We start from the raw sequence: 21,840 nt of genomic DNA on the forward strand, positions 1-21,840 counted from the left end.
TGTATGTGCCAAGCGCACATATCCAGAAATCGGAGGTGTGTGTGCAGAGTCCTCCCAGCAGTGCCCTGAGACAGGAGGGGTGGGTGCAGAGTCCTCCCAGCAGTGCCCTGAGACAGGAGGGGTGGGTGCCCATCACTCCCAGCAGTGCCCAGAGACAGGAGGGGTGTGTGCAGAGTCCTCCCAGCAGTGCCCTGAGACAGGAGGGGTGGGTGTGGAGTCCTCCCAGCAGTGCCCTGAGACAGGAGGGGTGGGTGCAGAGTCCTCCCAGCAGTGCCCTGAGACTGGAGGGGTGTAACACATGTGTGTGAGGCCAGAATTATCCACATGCATACTGGCTACAAGGGAACATGTCCCCATGAACTCATGTCAACAGACTCCACACACAAGTACAGTGATCACCAAGGATGCCACGATTGTCGCAGGTGGAGACATGGCCCTGCATGCATGGCCAAAGTAGAAGGGCTCCGTCACACACACAGCTCATGTAGACACAGCTCTGCGCTAAACATTGGGAACACCCTGCAGGGAAGAAAGCTGGGTACACAGAGGAAGGAATACACCCTTGGACAAGTGCACCATGCAGTAACTGCCTACATGAACAAAGAAAGTTAGCCAACACCTTGTGATGGCACACAGATCACAGGGTCCCACCAATGAGCAGTACACTACTACATATCCCACACACCCAAACCCTTACACACCACCCAAAACCATGTAGCAGCCCCACCAACACCAATACCAGCATAGCAGTAGTGTGATAATGAAAACAAAATTAAGCTTTATTCTGCAGGAGCACAATGTCCGTGGATCGCAGGCAGTTCAATCTTCACAAAGCCCATAGGGCAGTCAATGATTCTCAGCTGGATGGGGGACACAGTGGGATGCGTGTCCCCTACCTTGCCTGCACAGTCAAATGGCATCGTCTTCCACACTGGTGAGGGCATCAGGGGGGGGGGAGCAACAGGCACCGCAGGGACATCAGGGCAAAGGGGCGGCGTTGTGGGTGCAGGGATGGAGGAGTCCACCACAGGGGGTGGGTCAGTGCCAAAGGCGGAGGCCAGGATGGCACTACACACCTTTGCAAGGTCATCCAGGGAGTCCCCTGCACCCGAAGGGACCTCAGGCCCCAAGGAGGGGGGGGGGTCAGAGGGATGGGTCGCAGCGCCACCGGGGGAGGGTGGAGACAGGGGGGGAGACTCAACCACCCTGACCGGGGACCTCCGTGACCGCTTGCGTGGTGGTGTAACTGTGGGGCTCAGGGACAGAGCGGCCATGAAGGAGTCCTTGGGGGAGATGTGGCCAGGAGAGCTGAGGGGAGGGGATTTGGAGGGAGTGGACTGGGTGGAATGCGGACTCCCACTATGGCTGCGTGTCACACGTTTGCCCCCCGACCCAGTGGGTGTGCCTACCTCACCCTGTGTGTGCGTGTCAGGAGGAGTGCGGTGGACCTTCCCTGCTGGTGTGGTGCCCGTGTCCGTTGATGTGGGTGCATGCCGACGTCTGGGTGTACGTGTGACAGGCATGGGAGTGGGAAGTGTGGATGGGGCAGGGGTAGGTGGGGGGAGGTCGCGCTGCAGGAGACCCACTGCTGCAGTCAGTGTGGAGTCGATGGACCTCAGAAAGTTGCGTTGGTCAGCCTGCGATGAATGAATGCCCTCCAAGAAAGCCTCGATGTTGGTGAGGGTTTTGCCGTGGGCATGGAGGACATTAAGGATCGCAGCCTGACCAACCTGCAGTTGCCGCTGGATGTCCACAGACTCTGCATTGGCGGCAGCAGTGGAGACAGGGGCAGGGGGCGCGGTGCCTGGCAGGAAGGAGACATGCTGTGACCGGGCACGCTGGGAAGGGACACGAGCAAGTGGGAGGCGGCTGGTGGAAACTGAGGGGGCGGTGCGAGGTGTTGTTCCGCTGTCAGCTGCTGGTGCAGCCTCCGCCCACTCGGAGACATCGTCCCCGGACCTGTCAGCTTCGTAGTCTGATGTGCCAGTCGACAGGTCCTCGGCCACACTCTCCTCCGCCTCTGTCCCACTCGATGTGCCAGCCCCGATGTCACGGCTGGCACTGGTGCTCGGTCCCTCCGCCTGGTCTGTGTCCATGTCTCCCTCTGTGTCCCCCGACGATGCTGTGGGCAGGGTGGAGAGACAGAAATTATTCAGACACCTGTACACATCTGTCACATGAGTCCAATCTACATAGGTAACATTGCATGGCCTGAAAAGGAAGATCCCTAACATCTACTGAACAGGGTACCGATGTAGGGCATGCAACACACAGTTGGTTGAGCCACCATGCCACTGAAATACCATGGAGAGCATGAGACAATAGCTAAACACAGGAAAAGGAGTCTGACATAGCACCCAGGTCCTGGGGACAATCCAGCACTGCATCTGCACCACACAGCGTTTGCGAAAATACCGATGACCAGGGACCATATCCATGAACTTGAGACACATGCTGCATAGGTAATGCTGAAAACATGCACAACATGACTCGGTCACTGCACATTGCGTGTGTGTCCAGACACATCACACACTGCCCAGACCCAGCAAGTGGTAATCAGGATTTAACACATAGGCATTGCCCGCCCCAACAAGACCCTACACGAGGCAAATTGTGGAGACACAGGTGGCACCAACATCTCATGGTCTGGGTGATACACACAGGGGCAGGCAAAAAGCAAGATTTGACGCCAAACAGCCAAGGTGCGCCTGTACAAATAATGAGGTACCAGTGCCCATCCTCAGATGAGTATAACAAGACACACAGGCACTGGCAACTGTGAGTATGAAGAAGGACAATCAGGTCAGGCTGCACAGTGGACACCTGTACAAATTAGCACGTCTATATACATGGTGACAGGGGACAATGGCACAGAGCACAACTTACGCTGTAGACACTGACAGTGGCCACGTTCATGATGACACATACACCACTGAGGAAAAGGTGCCCCAGGGGACAGTAGTGGGCACGCAACTACATGCTACTGAATGGTAATGACAGCAACACACGTCACCATCCCTGCACTATGTGTATCGCACAGTCATGCACATCATGTCACAGGCCACTACATAGGACATGCGCGCTGTAAGGCATGACACATGAGAGACCAACTCCCATGTCTGGAGTCAGCATCAGTGCCAACTGACATGGAACCCACATGCAGTGAACTTGACAGTGCACAGGCAAGGTCCCACAACCTGTTACACACCACCCCCACACATGATGCTACAGACATTGTTCCCGTGGACAAAGCGCCAGCCGACATTACCCTGGGAAGGAGTGACTACACACAGACCAGGGAACACATTGCAAGGAGGGGAAGGGTGGCAGGGGCACAGCGCTATACTGGGCCAAACAGGATCTGCACAGCACCTTTAAACCCTGCCAGTGGATTCATGCTACTGTGCCCTTACAAATGCCGGTGACACACAACAAACACACATGTACCTACCCCCTTCCGGCTGCTGCATCGCCTGTAAGCGCCTCTCCAGGTCTGGAAAGACCACCGGCAGCACACGCCTGTGGAGGTGGCTCAGACGGCGGCGGCCGCGGTTCTTGTGGCTCTCAGGTGAGTCCCCCAGCAGGAGCCGTGCAATCCTCCGCGTCCAGCACCGGATATCCTGCCAGCGTTTCCTCACCTGGGCCAGGCGCCGCCTCCGACCATCCACACCCCTCACGGCACTGACGGCGGTCAGCCAGATCTGCTCCTTGGCAGTGGCGCCTACCTGTGAGGAGGAACAAGTGACACCACATCAATACACCAGCCACATGTCACAGAGAGACATATGGGTACAAATTAGCTGGTAACAACAAGGCATGTCATGCAGCCAACGCATTGCACCTTTGTCATAGGGACATCATTCCCTGGTGAGGGAAAAAGCAGTACGTGCCACAGTGGGTACACAGGTGGAATGATGGCAATGTCACAATCAATGATCTAGGCTCACACTGTGCATCACACCCACCCCTCCTGGCTCAGGGCACTGCTGTGAGGACTCCACACCCACCCCTCCTGTCTCAGGGCACTGCTGGGAGGACTCTGCACCCACCCCTCCTGTCTCAGGGCACTGCTGGGAGGACTCTGCACACACCCCTCCTGTCTCAGGGCACTGCTGTGAGTGATAGGCCCCCACCCCTCCTGTCTCAGGGCACTGCTGTGAGGACTCCACACCCACCCCTCCTGTCTCAGGGCACTGCTGTGAGGACTCTGCACACACCCCTCCTGTCTCAGGGCACTGCTGGGAGGACTCTGCACACACCCCTCCTGTCTCAGGGCACTGCTGTGAGGACTCCACACCCACCCCTCCTGTCTCAGGGCACTGCTGTGAGGACTCTGCACACACCCCTCCTGTCTCAGGGCACTGCTGGGAGGACTCTGCACCCACCCCTCCTGTCTCAGGGCACTGCTGTGAGGACTCCACACCCACCCCTCCTGTCTCAGGGCACTGCTGTGAGGACTCTGCACACACCCCTCCTGTCTCAGGGCACTGCTGGGAGGACTCTGCACCCACCCCTCCTGTCTCAGGGCACTGCTGGGAGGACTCCACACCCACCCCTCCTGTCTCAGGGCACTGCTGTGAGTGATAGGCCCCCACCCCTCCTGTCTCAGGGCACTGCTGTGAGGACTCCACACCCACCCCTCCTGTCTCAGGGCACTGCTGTGAGGACTCTGCACACACCCCTCCTGTCTCAGGGCACTGCTGGGAGGACTCTGCACCCACCCCTCCTGTCTCAGGGCACTGCTGGGAGGACTCCACACCCACCCCTCCTGTCTCAGGGCACTGCTGTGAGGACTCTGCACACACCCCTCCTGTCTCAGGGCACTGCTGGGAGGACTCTGCACACACCCCTCCTGTCTCAGGGCACTGCTGTGAGTGATAGGCCCCCACCCCTCCTGTCTCAGGGCACTGCTGGGAGACATCAGGCACCCCCCCCCCTGGGACCCCCCCGACAGTACATGGCATGTGTGTTACACCTGGACGCAATGGCAGAAGTCACAGTCACCACATAGGGACAGTCTGTGGCAGTGGCCTATGCACTCACCTGATAACCTGGTCGCCCATACAGCATGGAGTACTGTGGGAGGATCACATCCAGCAGAGCCATGTTCTCCTCCAGGGTGAATGGCTGTGTCCTCTCCACAGCCCTTGACATGGTTCCAGGGAATCAGTAGCAGCAGCTGGGTCGACGAATGCAAAGATGTGCAGGCAAGTGCTCCCTCATGGGACCTGGCTGCCTTATATGTGCCCTTCTGCCCAGTCTCATGCACAGGAGTACAGAGAGATTGGTCACTCACATTTGCATCCTATGTTTCCACCAATCCCTTCAAACCTAGCAGTCTGTGGGTTCTCTATCGGTTTCATTCTCCTGCATGATGTCAGCCCCACAAACACATTGCAACAAAGTAGACAAATCCCAACTGACTTCTGCTGTGCACCTTCCAGAACAATTTCCAATTTTGAACTTGGTCTCCATGACAACCAGCATGCATGTAGGCCTTAATACTTGTCCCCCATGTAATTTGGAGCATCACACACAGGTACGGTGCGTGTGGGGGCCCTAGGGCACCCCAAATGCATGGCAACGGCCCGTACATGCATGCCTACGCTCTCCATCACTTTTGGTCTGCACGCGTATGCGTACTCGTAGTGGTACGGACCGTACACTCGCATCTACGCTCACTATCAATATGGGTCTGCACGCGTATGCGTACCCGTAGTGGTACGGACCGTACACTCGCATCTACGCTCACTATCACTATGGGTCTGCACGCGTATGCGTACCCGTAGTGGTACGAACCGTACACTCGCATCTACGCTCACTATCACTATGGGTCTGCACGCGTATGCGTACCCGTAGTGGTACGGACCGTACACTCGCATCTACGCTCACTATCACTATGGGTCTGCACGCGTATGCGTACCCGTAGTGGTACGAACCGTACACTCGCATCTACGCTCGCCATCACGATGGGTACACATACGGCAGCACTCCCACAGTGATTTGGGAACATGCACAGGCCCTCTCAGCAGCAGTACGGCGGATTTTACACATCACTGTGGTGATAGGCGACACACATGTCGGAATAGGGCGGACATACTTGTCCATGGATGGACATACTTGTCCAGGAATGGACACCAAGGCATCGTCTGTGCATTACCACATGTGTTGGGCACAGGTGTCACAGGCTGTGATGTGGAACATGCCTCCTGAGTGGAGAAGGCACCAGATGTATGATGAGATGTGTACATGTGTACTGTGTGAGGGTGCAATGTGTGCCAGGCATGCCCTTGACTCCTTTGACATGTGTGCATGTGGGACTGCGCACTTGGGGTGAGCGTCACTGGCATGGCACGGACACCAACACACGGAAGTGTCCCATGATGCCCGGTACAGGGGTCATGACACATGACTCATCACTACCCACAGTGCACAATGTGACTATGCCATATATGTGTCCGGGATTTACATCGGGTTGATGTTGTTGCACCCTCAAAAGCTGCAGCCGTTGCAGCAACCGACATGTGGCTGTGTGTAGATTGTCATTGCACACTGTTCCCAACACCATGCCACATGTGTTACCGGATGTGAGGTGCACATGTATGCAAGGGACACGGAGTAGCGTGACAAGGCCATGTCAGCAAACTCACAAGGAATGTGTGGGGAGTCATGACATGTGCACCTTCATGGCAAGGTGTGTGGGCTGGACTAGTGTAATGTCATGTGACCTGTGGCTCAAGTGTTCCGCTGCCAGTCTCTGCAATCAGCATCACACTTCTGCTGATGTGTGGGTGTATGTCACTCCTGTCTTGCGTCGGGCAGTGCACTTGCACTGGGACACAGCTATTCCCATGGCGTGGCATGGGGAGGTTCTCAATCACCGTGTGTAGCTGGGTCTTGGAAGGAGTGTCACCTTGCATCCATACGTGTCCTGGGCATGTAGCACATGCCTGACTCCGTATGTGGCATGTGTGTATTGGCAGATTTACATGTGCTCAGTAGACATGAGTTGTTCTCGTAGTGCACTCACTCTTCCTTGTCACTTCCAAATTACTGCAGAGCGCCTCCTGTTGCCCGAAGAATTCCAGACTTGGCCACCATGCAGGAGAATGACAGGATCCGGCTCTACCGCTTCACCCAACCGTTGATTCTGGAGCTGACGGCGAGACTGGCACCACACCTGCAACCGCAGCACAGGTATCCTACGGCACTGACACCCCAGCTGAAGGTAATGGCTGCCCTACATTTCCTTGCCACGGGTACCTTCCAATATACCATAGCTCATGTTGGTGGCATGTCCCAGAGCATGTTCAGCGGTGTGCTGCATGATTTCTTGGAGGCCATGTTGATTCACCTGGATGACTTCATCAAGTTCCCAACCCCTGAACAGATGACTGAGGTCAAACGTGGTTTCTATGCCCTGGGAGGGATGCCCCATGTCATTGGGTCCATAGATGGGACACATGTAGGTTTGGTACCACCACACGCACGGGAGGTGGCGTACCGCAATCGGAAGCACTACCACTCCATCAATGCCCTTGTGGTGTGTCTGTCCAACATGGTGATTTCACATGTCTGTGCTCGTTTTCCAGGATCAGCACACGATGCCTACATCATGAGGCGTAGCGGGATGCCTGATATGATGATGCAGCTGCGCAACGAACGTGCATGTGTTGTTGGTGGGTACAGTCTGTCTGTCCTGTATTCTGTTTGGCCGAGCAGCACTACCGCTTCGCCAGTTCTAACGATATCCATGTGCTTTCCATTTAGGGGACGCTGGCTATCCCAACATGCCTTGGCTGCTGACACCTCTCCGCAACCCCATCACGCCGGCCCAGCTCCGCTACAACACCGCCCATGGCCGGACAAGGCGAGTGATAGAGAGGACGTTTGGCATGCTGAAGAGCCGATTCCGGTGCCTCCACAAGACCGGCGGCGCACTCCCATATGCCCCGGCGAAGGTCTGCAAGATCTTCATGGTCTGCTGCATGCTGCACAACATGGCAGTTGAAAGAGCTGTGCCCCTCATCCTGGATCAAGATGACGAGGACCATCCACCCGTGGAGGACGAAGGGCTTGGCAATGGGGCTAGTGATGTGGAGGATGTGGAGCCGCAAGAGGACATCCGGACTCGGCTCATACGCGACTTCTTTGCTTAGTGGTGAGTACCAGGGTCTGAGTGTGCACGCATTGGTCCCCGTGTGGCATGCGTTGTGATGTGTGTCTCCACCTGCATGTATGGCACGTGGGTCAGAGGTGTGTGTGGGTGTGTCACTGGAGTGATGGTGGCAGTGATGGTAGTATTTCCCCAGGCATAATTGTGACCTAGCATGTTGTCATACATACATGTGTCGAGTAAATGCACATGCAAGTGGCTGTGCTTCTTGTGGCTGACTTCTTGTGTGTCTCTCTTCCCCAGGTACCTGCGCATGCCGTTTGCTGGTTGCATTGTTGTGGCACTGCTATTCCTCATGGACATGGCATCGTGGGCTGACTCAGCGTTACAGGCACGGACACGTTTGGAAGTCTCCATGGGGTAAGGGATGCATCTGGGGTGTATTGGGTGTGGCAGTTGTTCACGATGTGTGCACACTGCCCCGGTCGGGGTTTGGGTCCTCTGCAGACATGTGGCATCCCCATGGGACACGACATGCAGCTGGGTACACCTGAATAGATGGGCTGCCTGGTTGTCAGTCATCAGTGATGGGATGGTGGATTGTGATGAAGGCATCAATGTGTGTGACACTGCCCTCGGACACATACGGTTAACATTGTCTTGACATGGCGTGGGACTTCCACATCAGCGGATGTATGGTGTATGGCAGGCTCTCCGTGAGCAGCTGTGGGTATTTAGCTATTATCCGACACTTGTGTGCCAGTTCCATGGCTATCACGCATTTGTGCTGCAGAAGGGGGGTGCCAGTGTTGGAGCCACATGTTACTCCACATGATGTGTTCATGTGTACTTCAAGTTGCCTCTGCAATCCCAAACACATGACTATTGAAGGTGTCCCTATGCCTCCAAGGTGCCTCTTCTCAGTCAATGCTGGTGTGTTGGCACGGTGCATCCTGCATGTCTGGCATGGTATTCCCTGATTGTGGCTATGTGTCAATGTGTCGAGTGGCAAGATGCAAGCTGTGTGTGTGTGCTGAGACTGTGTAATGGGCATGATGTCCATGACTGTGTGGGTATTGTGACATGTGCCATCCCCATGCATCCAACGTTGTCCATGACCCCATTCTCTGCATCCACCGGACTCAAGCTTGCAGGACATGGTTCTGCCACCTGTCTACACGTACCTGGGTGCCCCCCAGGACACGGGCCAGGATCCCTGACCTCTGCGCATGACTGTTGCTGTACTCAATGTGTCTGTCAGCACGGTTGTTCGGCCACCCCCTCAGCTGGTTCTGACCATCACGGGTGTGTATGGTGCTCCATGTCTGTCTTGCCTAGAAAACTGTGACCCATGTGTCCTGTGCCAGACTCAGGCCCCAGGGTGTGGATGGTTGAAGTGAACAGATGACTCAGGCATGTTTAGACTGTACAAGACACATGTTAGGTAATAATGCTACCAGCAGGCATCTACTCTTAATAGTGTGATTTATTATTGGGGGGGGGGGGCCAAGTGAGGGCCTTTCCGGGATTAGGGAATCCAAAGTTCAGTAGGGGAGTTGGTGTCCTTGCCATTGGAAATCCTCAGAGTCCATGCCACAGTCTTTGTCAACATTGGTCAGCCAGTGACCAGCAGGGCCATGTGGCAGAGAATGTCTCTTGATGCTGTGATGCTGTTGCTCCAGTGGGCCAGGTGCCAGGCCAGGTGTCCTGGGAGATGGTGATGTAGCAGCCACCCTCACGGTCCTTTCCGTGGACGACCCGGCTTCCTGCGGGGAACCTCAGCAGCAGGCCGTGACGACGTCTGGGATGCTCCGTCGGATGTTTCCTCCTCCTCCTCATGATCCCTCCCTGTGGGTGGTGATGTTCTCCGCCTTCTGGCACAGGGAGGGTCGGCCATGGTGTCGGCCATCCGACGGAGTTCAGCGTGAATCCCCTGGGACGCCGTCACTTGCTGAGCCTGTCTGTCCTCCATCCTCCGTTGGTGTAGCTGTAGACAGGCTATTAGCTCCGCATGTTGCTGGGCCTGCTGGACCTTGATCCCCTCGAGGACGGACACAACCTGGGCCATGCCCGTGGTGTCCTGCCGGTATGAGTCCAGGATGTTACGGACATGGGAAAATACCGGATCCCCAGCCAACTGGTCAGGCTCGCGCCTCCGCCGCTCTCCACTCCCACCACCCCTGCCCACTTGCGTCTGGCCTGCACTTGTGGGCACATGGGGTCTCCGGGACCCCTGAGGGGTGGCATTGGCGTTGTCGCCTGCCTCCTCCTGGGTGCCCGGGACACCGTGTCCCTCCTGGCGAGCCTGGCTGCATTGTGGTGTTGGGGCAGGGATCCTGGGTGTCTCCTGGGATGTGGCAGGAGTGGGGGTGGTGGTTGGCACGGTTGTACCTGACGCAGGTGCTGCAGGTGGTTGGACACCAGAGGGGCCAGGTCGGTCGGGGTCGTCCGCAGAGTGGTGAGAGTGGTCGCTGCCGGTGGGATCGGTCTCCTGCAGATCCGGGTCCTGTGAGTGTTCCCCCCCAGTGTTGGGGGGTGCAGCACGACGTTGACCTGTGTGTGAGAGAGACAATGTTAATTTTGATCCATGCAACATCCATGTTTCATCCGTTACAAAGTTGGCACATTTCCTCTTGGAATTAGGATCTGTCTTGCATTCCACTCACAGTGCACTTGTGCATGTGTGTGTCCCTTGGGCACCAATTTGGCCCCTTTAACTATGTGTGGCACAGTCTTACTTGCTGCGTCAAGTGTGACTGCAGTCAGCAGTGGAGTGTGCATGTGTGCCGAGCTATGCGTTTGCGCCTTCCTTGTAGCACTGTACATGTGCACATGGAGTGGATCCACACACTCATATGATGCAGGTGGCTGTCCTTGTGCTCGTGTACAGGTTGTAACATGGCCCTGCGTTTTGCCATGATGAAGAGGGGGGGTTCTGGCACTGGGCACCCTTGTCTACATGCACGCAGTCCACCTGCTGACGAGCAGACATTCCCACACACCAAAGGACTGATTTGCTCTCCCTGTGTCTCCCTCCTTCTCTGTCCCCCTCTCCCTCCCTCTCTGTCCCCCTCTCCCTCCCTCCGTGTGTCAGCCTCCTCCCTCTGTCCGTCTCCCTCCCTCTCTGTCCCCCTCTCCCTCCCTCTCTGTCCCCCTCTCCCTCCCTCTCTGTCCCCCTCTCCCTCCCTCCGTGTGTCAGCCTCCTCCCTCTGTCCGTCTCCCTCCCTCTCAGTCCCCCTCTCCCTCCCTCTCTGTCCCCCTCTCCCACCCTCTGTGTCCCCCTCTCCCTCCCTCCGTGTGTCAGCCTCCTCCCTCTGTCCGTCTCCCTCCCTCTCAGTCCCCCTCTCCCTCCCTCCCTGTCCCCCTCTCCCACCCTCTGTGTCCCCCTCTCCCTCCCTCCGTGTGTCAGCCTCCTCCCTCTGTCCGTCTCCCTCCCTCTCAGTCCCCCTCTCCCTCCCTCCCTGTCCCCCTCTCCCACCCTCTGTGTCCCCCTCTCCCTCCCTCCTTGTGTCAGCCTCCTCCCTCTGTCCGTCTCCCTCCCTCTCAGTCCCCCTCTCCCTCCCTCTCTGTCCCCCTCTCCCTCCCTCTGTGTCCCCCTCTCCCTCCCTCCGTGTGTCAGCCTCCTCCCTCTGTCCGTCTCCCTCCCTCTCAGTCCCCCTCTCCCTCCCTCCCTGTCCCCCTCTCCCACCCTCTGTGTCCCCCTCTCCCTCCCTCCGTGTGTCAGCCTCCTCCCTCTGTCCGTCTCCCTCCCTCTCAGTCCCCCTCTCCCTCCCTCTCTGTCCCCCTCTCCCTCCCTCTGTGTCCCCCTCTCCCTCCCTCCGTGTGTCACCCTCTGTCACCTTGGCCCAGCTTCCTGGGCACACACTGTTAGCAGATCTTTGAGTGGCCCTTGGCCTGTTGATGTGAGTTTGTTTCTGATCTCCAGGCACCCATTTTGTCTGCTGTGTGTCTGTGCGCTGCTGCTGTGGTGGTGTGTGCTGCCACTCTTTCACACTGTTGGCTGTTCATTAGCTGCTGGCATGTGCAAAACAGTGCCTTCACCCCCATGTGTTGATGCAAGGCGTCCGCCATTTGCTGGCAAGTCATTCCTGTGTTGGGACACAGTGTTTGTCTGGCTGTGACCTAGGCCATATGGGCAGAGGGCATTGTTGTCTGCTTTGGAGTCGCACTATGTGATTCTTGGTGCCCAGCCTCCCGCCATCCGGGTTACCGTGTCATGTGTTGTTGTCTTCTGTGGCCTGTGACTTGACATTGTCCAGCTGGGTGCATGGGGCATGGTGGCAGCAGTGGCATGTGCCTGCTCATGGAGTGTGGTTGAGTAATGCGATGGCTTGTGGTGGTTGCGTGCCTGTTATTGATTTTGGTTGTGGTTGCAGTTCCCCCCATGTGAGGTGCGTTGTTTGTGTACTCACCCGGGTCTCGGAGTCCTTCTACTCCTTCAACTGCCTCCACCGGCAGTATGGCCATCACCCTCTCCTCCCAGGGATGGTACTGTACGGCTCTGCGGGAGGGCCCTCCTCCGGTGGCGTTGGCCTGGTCGTGTTCCTCCTGCCTCTTGGCTCTGACCCTCCTCCGCAGATCGTACCACCTGTTCTGGCAATCCTGCTTGGTCCTCCTGGTGTCCGCAACAGCATTCACAGCATCGACGATGGTCTGCCACATGGCTGTTTTGGCTGCCTGGCTGGTGCTTCTGACCAATGTTCCAAAGATCTGTGGCTCGACTCTGAGGATTTGATCAACAAGGACCTCCAACTCTCGGTGACTGAACTTTGGATTCTTGGTAGTGGGCATGGTGAGGGGTGTGGGTGGGGATGGTGTGGGTGTGGGGGGGGGTGTGGATGTTGGGGGGGGGGTGTGGATGGTTGTGTGTGTGTGTGTGAATGTGATGAGAGGGTGTTTGTGAGGGTGGTCGTTTGAAGGTGTGCAAGTGTAAGGTGTGGTGTAGCTTGTAGTCTGGTTCTGTGGTGTCTGGCAGCAGTGAGTCTGTTGGAAAGGCTCATGGTTTGTGTGTGTGGGCCCTTTTTATTGGTCCATGGGTGGGTGTGGCAGTTTTTGAATTTTGGGTGGGTGTGTTATAAGGAGTGGTGGTGTATTGGGCCTCTGTTTGTTTTTGGCAGTTGCAGGTCAGTGTTGTGTTATTTAAGTGGTTGTTGGCCATGTTTAGTGGCTGTGTGCCTTTCGACTGGTGTATTCTTGTGTTGTTTTATTTTGTCCTGGTTGTGTACGTGCGTTTTGAGCGTGTGTACGGTGTGTACATGGGCCATTTGGTTGTACGATTTTGTCCTTGTGTGTGGCTTTGTAAGACTCGTACATGCGGTTGTGATGTTGGGGCATGGGGTGCGCTCCGTACTTAGGAGGTTGTGTTGGGGGTGCGCCAGGAACGTACTGGGGTGGGGGTACGACTGGAACGTACTGGGGTGTAGGTACACGGGGGGTACGACACGTACAGGGGTGGGGGGTGTACATTGACGGTGGTACGACACGTACTGGGGTGGGGGTACGACTGGAACGTACTGGGGTGTAGGTACACGGGGGGTACGACACGTGCAGGGGTGGGGGGTGTACATTGACGGTGGTACGACACGTACTGGGGTGGGGGTACGACTGGAACGTACTGGGGTGTAGGTACACGGGGGGTACGACACGTACAGGGGTGGGGGGTGTACATTGACGGTGGTACGACACGTACTGGGGTGGGGGTACGACTGGAACGTACTGGGGTGTAGGTACACGGGGGGTACGACACGTCCTGGGGTGGGGGTACAACTCGAACATACTTGGGTGTAGGTACACGGGGGGTACGACACGTCCAGGGGTGGGGGTACGACTGGAACGTACTTGGGTGTAGGTACACGGGGGGGTATGACACGTCCTGGGGTGGGGGTACGACTCGAACGTACTTGGGTGTAGGTACACGGGGGGTACGACACGTACTGGGGTGGGGGGGTGTACATTGACGGTGGTACGACACGTACTGGGGTGGGGGTACGACTGGAACGTACTGGGGTGTAGGTACACGGGGGGTACGACACGTACTGGGGTGGGGGTACGACTGGAACGTACTGGGGTGTAGGTACACGGGGGGTATGACACGTACTGGGTGGGGGTACGACTGGAATGTACTGGGGTGTACATAGACGGTGGTACGACACGTACAGGGGTGGGGGGGTGTACATTGACGGTGGTACGACACGTACTGGGGTGGGGGTACGACTGGAACGTACTGGGGTGTAGGTACACGGGGGGTACGACACGTACTGGGGTGGGGGTACGACTGGAACGTACTGGGGTGTAGGTACACGGGGGGTATGACACGTACTGGGGTGGGGGTACGACTGGAATGTACTGGGGTGTACATAGACGGTGGTACGACACGTACAGGGGTGGGGGGGTGTACATTGACGGTGGTACGACACGTCCTGGGGTGGGGGTACGACTGGAACGTACTTGGGTGTAGGTACACGGGGGGTACGACACGTCCAGGGGTGGGGGTACGACTGGAACGTACTGGGGTGGGGGTACACGGGGGTACGACACGTACAGGGGTGGGGGGGTGTACATTGACGGTGGTACGACACGTACTGGGGTGGGGGTACGACTGGAACGTACTGGGGTGTAGGTACACGGGGGGTACGACACGTACAGGGGTGGGGGGTGTACATTGACGGTGGTACGACACGTACTGGGGTGGGGGTACGACTGGAACGTACTGGGGTGTAGGTACACGGGGGGTATGACACGTACTGGGGTGGGGGTACGACTGGAATGTACTGGGGTGTACATAGACGGTGGTACGACACGTACAGGGGTGGGGGGGTGTACATTGACGGTGGTACGACACGTCCTGGGGTGGGGGTACGACTGGAACGTACTTGGGTGTAGGTACACGGGGGGTACGACACGTACAGGGGTGGGGGGTGTACATTGACGGTGGTACGACACGTACTGGGGTGGGGGTACGACTGGAACGTTCTGGGGTGTAGGTACACGGGGGGTATGACACGTACTGGGGTGGGGGTACGACTGGAATGTACTGGGGTGTACATAGACGGTGGTACGACACGTACAGGGGTGGGGGGGTGTACATTGACGGTGGTACGACACGTCCTGGGGTGGGGGTACGACTGGAACGTACTTGGGTGTAGGTACACGGGGGGTACGACACGTCCAGGGGTGGGGGTACGACTGGAACGTACTGGGGTGGGGGTACACGGGGGTACGACACGTACAGGGGTGGGGGGGTGTACATTGACGGGGGTATGACACGTACTGGGGTGGGGGTTCGACTGGAACGTACTGGGGTGTACCTAGACGGGTGGGGGTATACATACACGGGGGGTACGTGTCGGACGTACGGGGGCTGGGGGGAGTGTTGGGCGCGTATGCGGGCACATGTCTCCATGGTTGCTATGGGTGTTCGGTGCGGACGGTGTTTTTTCCATACGGTTGTACGGTCGGACGCACGGGATGGATCGTGATTCCTCGGTCGGACTTGGCTTTTCACGTTTGTAAGGTAAATCGTCCGAGGACGTGTCGGACACATTTTCCGACCCGAGGACGTGTGGGGAATGATTCCCAGTGCGGTTCGTATGGACTTTTTACCATGCGAATCGTGATTGCCAGTTCGTACGGCACTTGTACGATTCGTACGGTAAAAAGACCCGATACGAGTCGCACGGGGGAATTTTTTACCGGATTGTGATCGGCACCTTTATGTATATATGTATTATAAGATGTGTAAATACACGGAACTATACATGACATTTAAGCACGTTACAAGATGTCTGCCCATTAAGAGATCTTGAAAAATGATACAATGTTTCCCTCCTCTATTTCAATGATATAGAAAGTAGCGACCTCCTCTCTCGATGTCAATGAAACTTTATTATTTGATTTAAATGACGAAAAAAATGTAACCTTACCGACATTGACAAAGGCGTGTAGCCAAGACGCGTCTGTCGGGTGTTTTTTGTTCTGTTGCCAAATAAATTCTAATGAAGATATTCCCATGGAGTGCGCCTCATTCATGATCCGGGATAGGATCAACGACTTGGAATATATATACATATATATATATATATGACCAAACAATCCAGCTTCCACAGACACCTCCATGGATGGTTGGATGGATGGGTGGATGGATGAAGGCACGGACACTAAGGGGCCGATTCCGATCCAGGTCGGAAGGGCACCGAACGCGATCCGGACGGAAAAACTACGAGCCGTACGTGTGTTTTCCACCCGACTCGTACAGCTGTATGAGCGAGCAAGTACGATGCGAGCTACATGAAATTCACCGACCGATCTGTTTCCGGGTCCGAACCGCTCCTTACGTCTCAGTCGTAAGCTAACCGTGGCGTGCAATGGATGCGGGTTACGACCGAGCCAGTACGATGCACGCATCAGACAGCCTGTGCGAGCCGTAGTGTCCGGCTCGCAAAACGTCCAGGTGGTTGCCTTTGGGGGTCCGTGTTGGACCCCCTGTCACCCGCAGCCCTACGACTCGGACACAAGGGGAGACCCAAGGGCCCCCCAACACAGGCATGTACGGTGAGAATGGCACTGACGCGTACTAACTGTAGGGGGCGCCCTTGCGCGAGACGTACCCATTCAGTCAATGAGAGCCCATGTATGTGTCGTACAACCGGCTCCCATTGACTTCTATGGGAGTCTGACCGAGCCGAGTCCGGCAGCATATGGCCGCAGGACTCCGGTTCGGTCAGAAAACACTCCGGATCCGGCTCGGTCGGAGTGCTTTCCGACCCGGATCGGAATCGGCACCTAGGTAGTAAAGATGAGGCAAATATTTATTGCTCAGGTCCACCCTCAACCCCTGAGGTAAGAGAGACGCATTTCGGATTACAAGAATCCTTTGTCAATCTAATTTGGCGCCATTATTTTAACAGTATAAATAGCCCTTCCCATTTGAGGCATCAATAAACATAAAGAACATACTGCTAATCACCACGCTTTTGCTGTGTACATTCTCAATCCATGCTCTATTTTCAGTAAAACTAAGCAATAGTATTATTAAAAACATATTATACTATACCAATTGCACAGTGCGAAACTGTATTTACAAAGTTAGCCTTTACCGTTTACAGCATGAAAAAGTGCATGTTTAAATACAATGCCGCTCATCCAGAATGGGAGTAATATGAGCATTTAGTAATGTGCAGCCAAAGTCTCATCACTAATCGCCACATTGAAAAAACACGATAATATAAAAACACAAATGTTACATATTTACAGCTGCTGCCCCTTCACCTTGTCCAATAAAGAACAGACAAAAGTAAAAAAATATGCTCAGTCGAGCTGAAGGTGAAATCCCTTTTCTTCCATCTCCATGTGACCTCTGCTACAAGGTACTGCGAACTCTTGCCGAGTTGCCAGAGCCACCGTAGATAGTAAGACAATACAGAGTCAGTAAATCTACATAATGTCATTGGTAAATCAGGGGTTAATAATACACATAGGGGCAGATTTACAAGCCCCTTTCGCCACTTTTGCGTCACTTTTCCCATGTTAAAAATGATGCAAAAGTGGCACAAGGGGCTTGTAAATCTGCCCCATAGTGTCAGCATTCCGACTTAAATGTCAGCCTCCGGGCATGCACAGAAAATCCACCAGGACTACATATCCCACAAAACCCCTAGATTGTCTCATAAAGAGCAAGGTGCACACATTGTTAAAATATTGATGCAGAGGTCAAAAGTGAAAAATATATATATTGTTATGTATTTTAGTATATACTTTAAATGTATCTAATGTCAATTTTTTGTATAATTATTGTTTATGATTTTTAATGTAGTTGTTTAATTTTTAGTAGTTATTACATTTATTTAAATTATTTTTTTGTGATTTTTGGCACCGTAGCGGGTTGTGGGTTTATAGTAGTACAGGGTGGGAAGTAATTAAATTATAATAAATTATTTAATTTCTTTTTAATTAATATTATGTTTTTTATTTATATTTAATTATGTTATTTGTGCAATTAGTTTAAAAAAAAATGTTTTAGGTGTGGGTTGTGGGGTTTATAGGGGTACAGGGTGGTAACTAAATTAATTATAAGGAATAATTAGTTGTTAATACTAATTATTTAATTAATAATTATTTTAATTGTGTCATTAATATTTTTAATTTTAATTTTATGTGCGGGTCGTGGAGTTCATAAGGGTTCGGGGTGTAAAGTAAATGAATTATAATGAACGAATAATTTGTTGTTAATTCATAATAGTTATTTAACTGATAATTATGTTAATTGTGTAATTACTTTTTTATTTTTTTTATTTTAGATGAGGGTTGTGGGGTTTATAGGGGTACATGTTTTGAAGTAAATGAATTACAAGTAATTAATATTTTATTTAAATTTAATATTAATTATTTAATTGATCATTAATAATGTAATTTGTGCAATTTTGTTTTATACTTACCTTTTCGATGTGTGTTGTGGGTTTTGTAGGGGAATAGGGTGGGAAGTGAATTAATTTAAATTAATTCATAATTTCTTTTTAATTGATATTAATTATTAAATTGTTAATTAATTGTGTTAATTGCATAATTCATTGTTTGGTCATTTAAATTGTGGGAGTGTGCTGTGCGTTTTGTAGTTGTATATTGTGGAAAGTAAATTAATTATAATTAAGTAATAATTAATTTATTTTTAATTAATGATAATTAGTAAATTGGTAAATGTTCATGTTTATAGTTCAAAATATTTGTTTTTTAAAGTACATTTTTATGTATGGGTTGTGAATTTTGTAGGGGTATAGGGTGGGAAGTAGCTACATTATTAATATTTATTGAATACATTTTTGATAATCAATAACTATTAAATAGTATTATTTGTTGAAATGAACAATATTTATGTAAATTGTGTAATATATTAAGTGTTTTTGGGGGGGATGTGTTTTTGTAGTTTTTGTATACATATAGGGTGTATAGGAAATTATTTGTACTACATAATAAAAATCAAAGTGAATTAATAATAATTGTAGAAATAAAAAATATTTATGTAAAATGTGTACATACAATATTTTTCTTTTTATATATTAAGTGTGTTGTAGACGTAAGAGTAAATGGTGTGAAGTTCATTAAATATAATTAATTTATTATTACATACGTGTTAAATATACATTTTTAATTAAGATTTAATTTACATGTCTGGTGTGCATTGGTTTTTATTAAGGAGAAAGTATTGGGTGGTAGTTAACTATAATTCTTTTAAGAATACATTTACATTATTAATATTTTAAGTAATAAATATGTAACATGAGTAAATAATATTATTAAAATGACAGTTTTAGATATGTGTTGTATTCTTTGTTGAAGTTTAGAGTAGAATGTATTATTTTATAAAAATTATGTTATTTATTATTGTATGTGTTACTTGTGTTGCGGTTTTTAAATGTAAATCATATTTTACTTGTTGGTTGTGGAGAATATATTTCTGTATTTTAGTTATAATAATATTTGTAGTTATTTATGATATGGAGTGGGAATAGTAAATTTGGCTGCTCCACAATCCAACACTTTCCCCACTGTTGCACTCATTAGAGTGGGTATAGTATATTTTACCGGTTTGAAATGCAACACTTTCCCTGCTGTTGCACTCATTAGAGTGGGAATAGTACATTTTACCCCTCCGCAATCTGACACTTTCCCTACTGTTGCACTCACTGGAGTGGGAATGGTAAATTCGCAAACCAACAAATTCCCTACTGTTGCATTCATACGAGTGGGAATAGTAAATTTTACCCCTCCGCAATCCAACACTTTTCCTACTGTACCACTGACACGAGTGGGAATAATAAATTTTACCCCGCTGCAATCTAACACTTTCCCTACTGTTGCACTGACTGAAGTGGGAATATCAAATTTGACTCCTCCACAATCCAACACTTCCACTACTATTGCACATACTGGAGTGGGAATAATACATTTCACCCCTCCGCAATCCAACACTTTCCCAACTGTTGTACTTATTGGAGTTCGAATAGTACATCCGCCCCACCACGCAATCCAACACTTTCCCTACTGTTTCACTGAGGCAACTGGGAAAAGTCAATTTTACCCCTCCGCAATCCAACACTTTCCCTACTGTTGCACTGACTGGAGTGGGAATAGTAAATTTGACTCCTCCATAATCCAACATTTTCCCTACTGTTGCACTGACGGGAGGGGGAATAGTAACATTTCCCCTCCCCAATCCAACATTTTCCCTAGTGTTGCATTGACTGAAATGGGAATAGTAAATTTTACCCCTCCGCAATCCAACAGCTTCCCTACTTCTGCAGTGAATGGTGTTGAAATAGTAAATTTTACTTCTCCGCTACCTAACATCTTCTCTACTGTTCCACTGACTGGAGCGGAAATAGTAAGTTTTACCCCTCTCCAATCCGAAAGCTTCCCTACTGCTGCAGTGAATGGTGCGGGAATAGCTTTTTTTATTTCTCTGCTCTCCAACCCCTTCTCTACTGTTACACTGACTGCAGTGGGAATAGTACATTTTACCCCTGTGTGATGTAGCAGTTTTCCTATTGTTGAATTGTGTGGGAGTAGTGAATTCAGTGCATCCTTAGTCCAACAACACTAAGGTTCCGATTCCGATCCTGTAAAAAGGCCCTACGAATTGTCGTATGGAGCGTTTTCTCTGTACGACTCGTACCCGGTAAACTGTCCGTACAACCTAGGAAGTACGATTCGTACAGAAAACCTATTTCCGTACGAATGGTACAAAAGACCGTACGGGTAAAAAAATCCCTATGATTCTGATCCGGAACAGCCTGTACGCGACGTCCGTACGTATGTAACCAGCGTTTTACGGCCCAGCAAGTACGATCCGTCCCTACGGCACTCCGTATGGCTCTTTTTTTACGGGAGCCAATAACAGCCTTAAAAGCTGAGTCCCCAGGGGTACGAGTCGTACAGGCCTCCCCACCCGAATATGTATGCACCGTACCCACCCCCGTATGTATGCACCGTACCCACCCCCGTATGTACGCACCGTACCCCCAGCGTGTACGCGCTGGGGGTACGGTGTGTACTTACGGGGGTGGGTACGGTGCGTACATAGGGGGGTACGGTGCGTACATACGGGGGTGGGTACGGTGTGTACATACGGGGGAATACGGTGCGTACATACAGGGGTGGGTACGGTGCATACATACAGGGGTACGGTGCGTACATTCGGGTGGTGGGGGGGCCTGTATGACTCATACCCCGGGAACAACTTCTCCCAGGCTACCAGTCGTACAAACTTTGCTCCGTAGCGGATCGAGTCATTCCCCGTGTACGGGACGTTTTCTGTACGATTCGTAAATCGGATAGTCGGTTCGGATCGTACTTGTACGCTCGGATTGTATTTTTACGAATCATACGGAAAAGTGTCCGGGTCCGTCTCGTACAACTTTTCCCGCTACGATACGTACGGATCAGGCCGATCCGTATGTACTTTTTCCAGTACGAATCGTACTTCACGGGTCGGACGTGACTTGTACGATTCGTACAGAAAAAAATACGGATACGAGTCGTACGGAATATTTTTTTAACGGATCGGAATTGGCACCTTTGTCTACTTTTGTATACATTGTAGGGGGAATTGTATATGGATCAAATGCTAAATGGTATAATTTATTTTTATACTATTATAATTTAGATTTTTATGTTTTTCTTTATTTTAAATTATATTATTTATAATTAATAATGTTTTAAATGTGTACAAT

The sequence above is a fragment of the Triturus cristatus genome, chromosome 4_1, assembly GCF_964204655.1.
Source record: "Triturus cristatus chromosome 4_1, aTriCri1.1, whole genome shotgun sequence".
Taxonomy (NCBI): domain Eukaryota; kingdom Metazoa; phylum Chordata; class Amphibia; order Caudata; family Salamandridae; genus Triturus; species Triturus cristatus.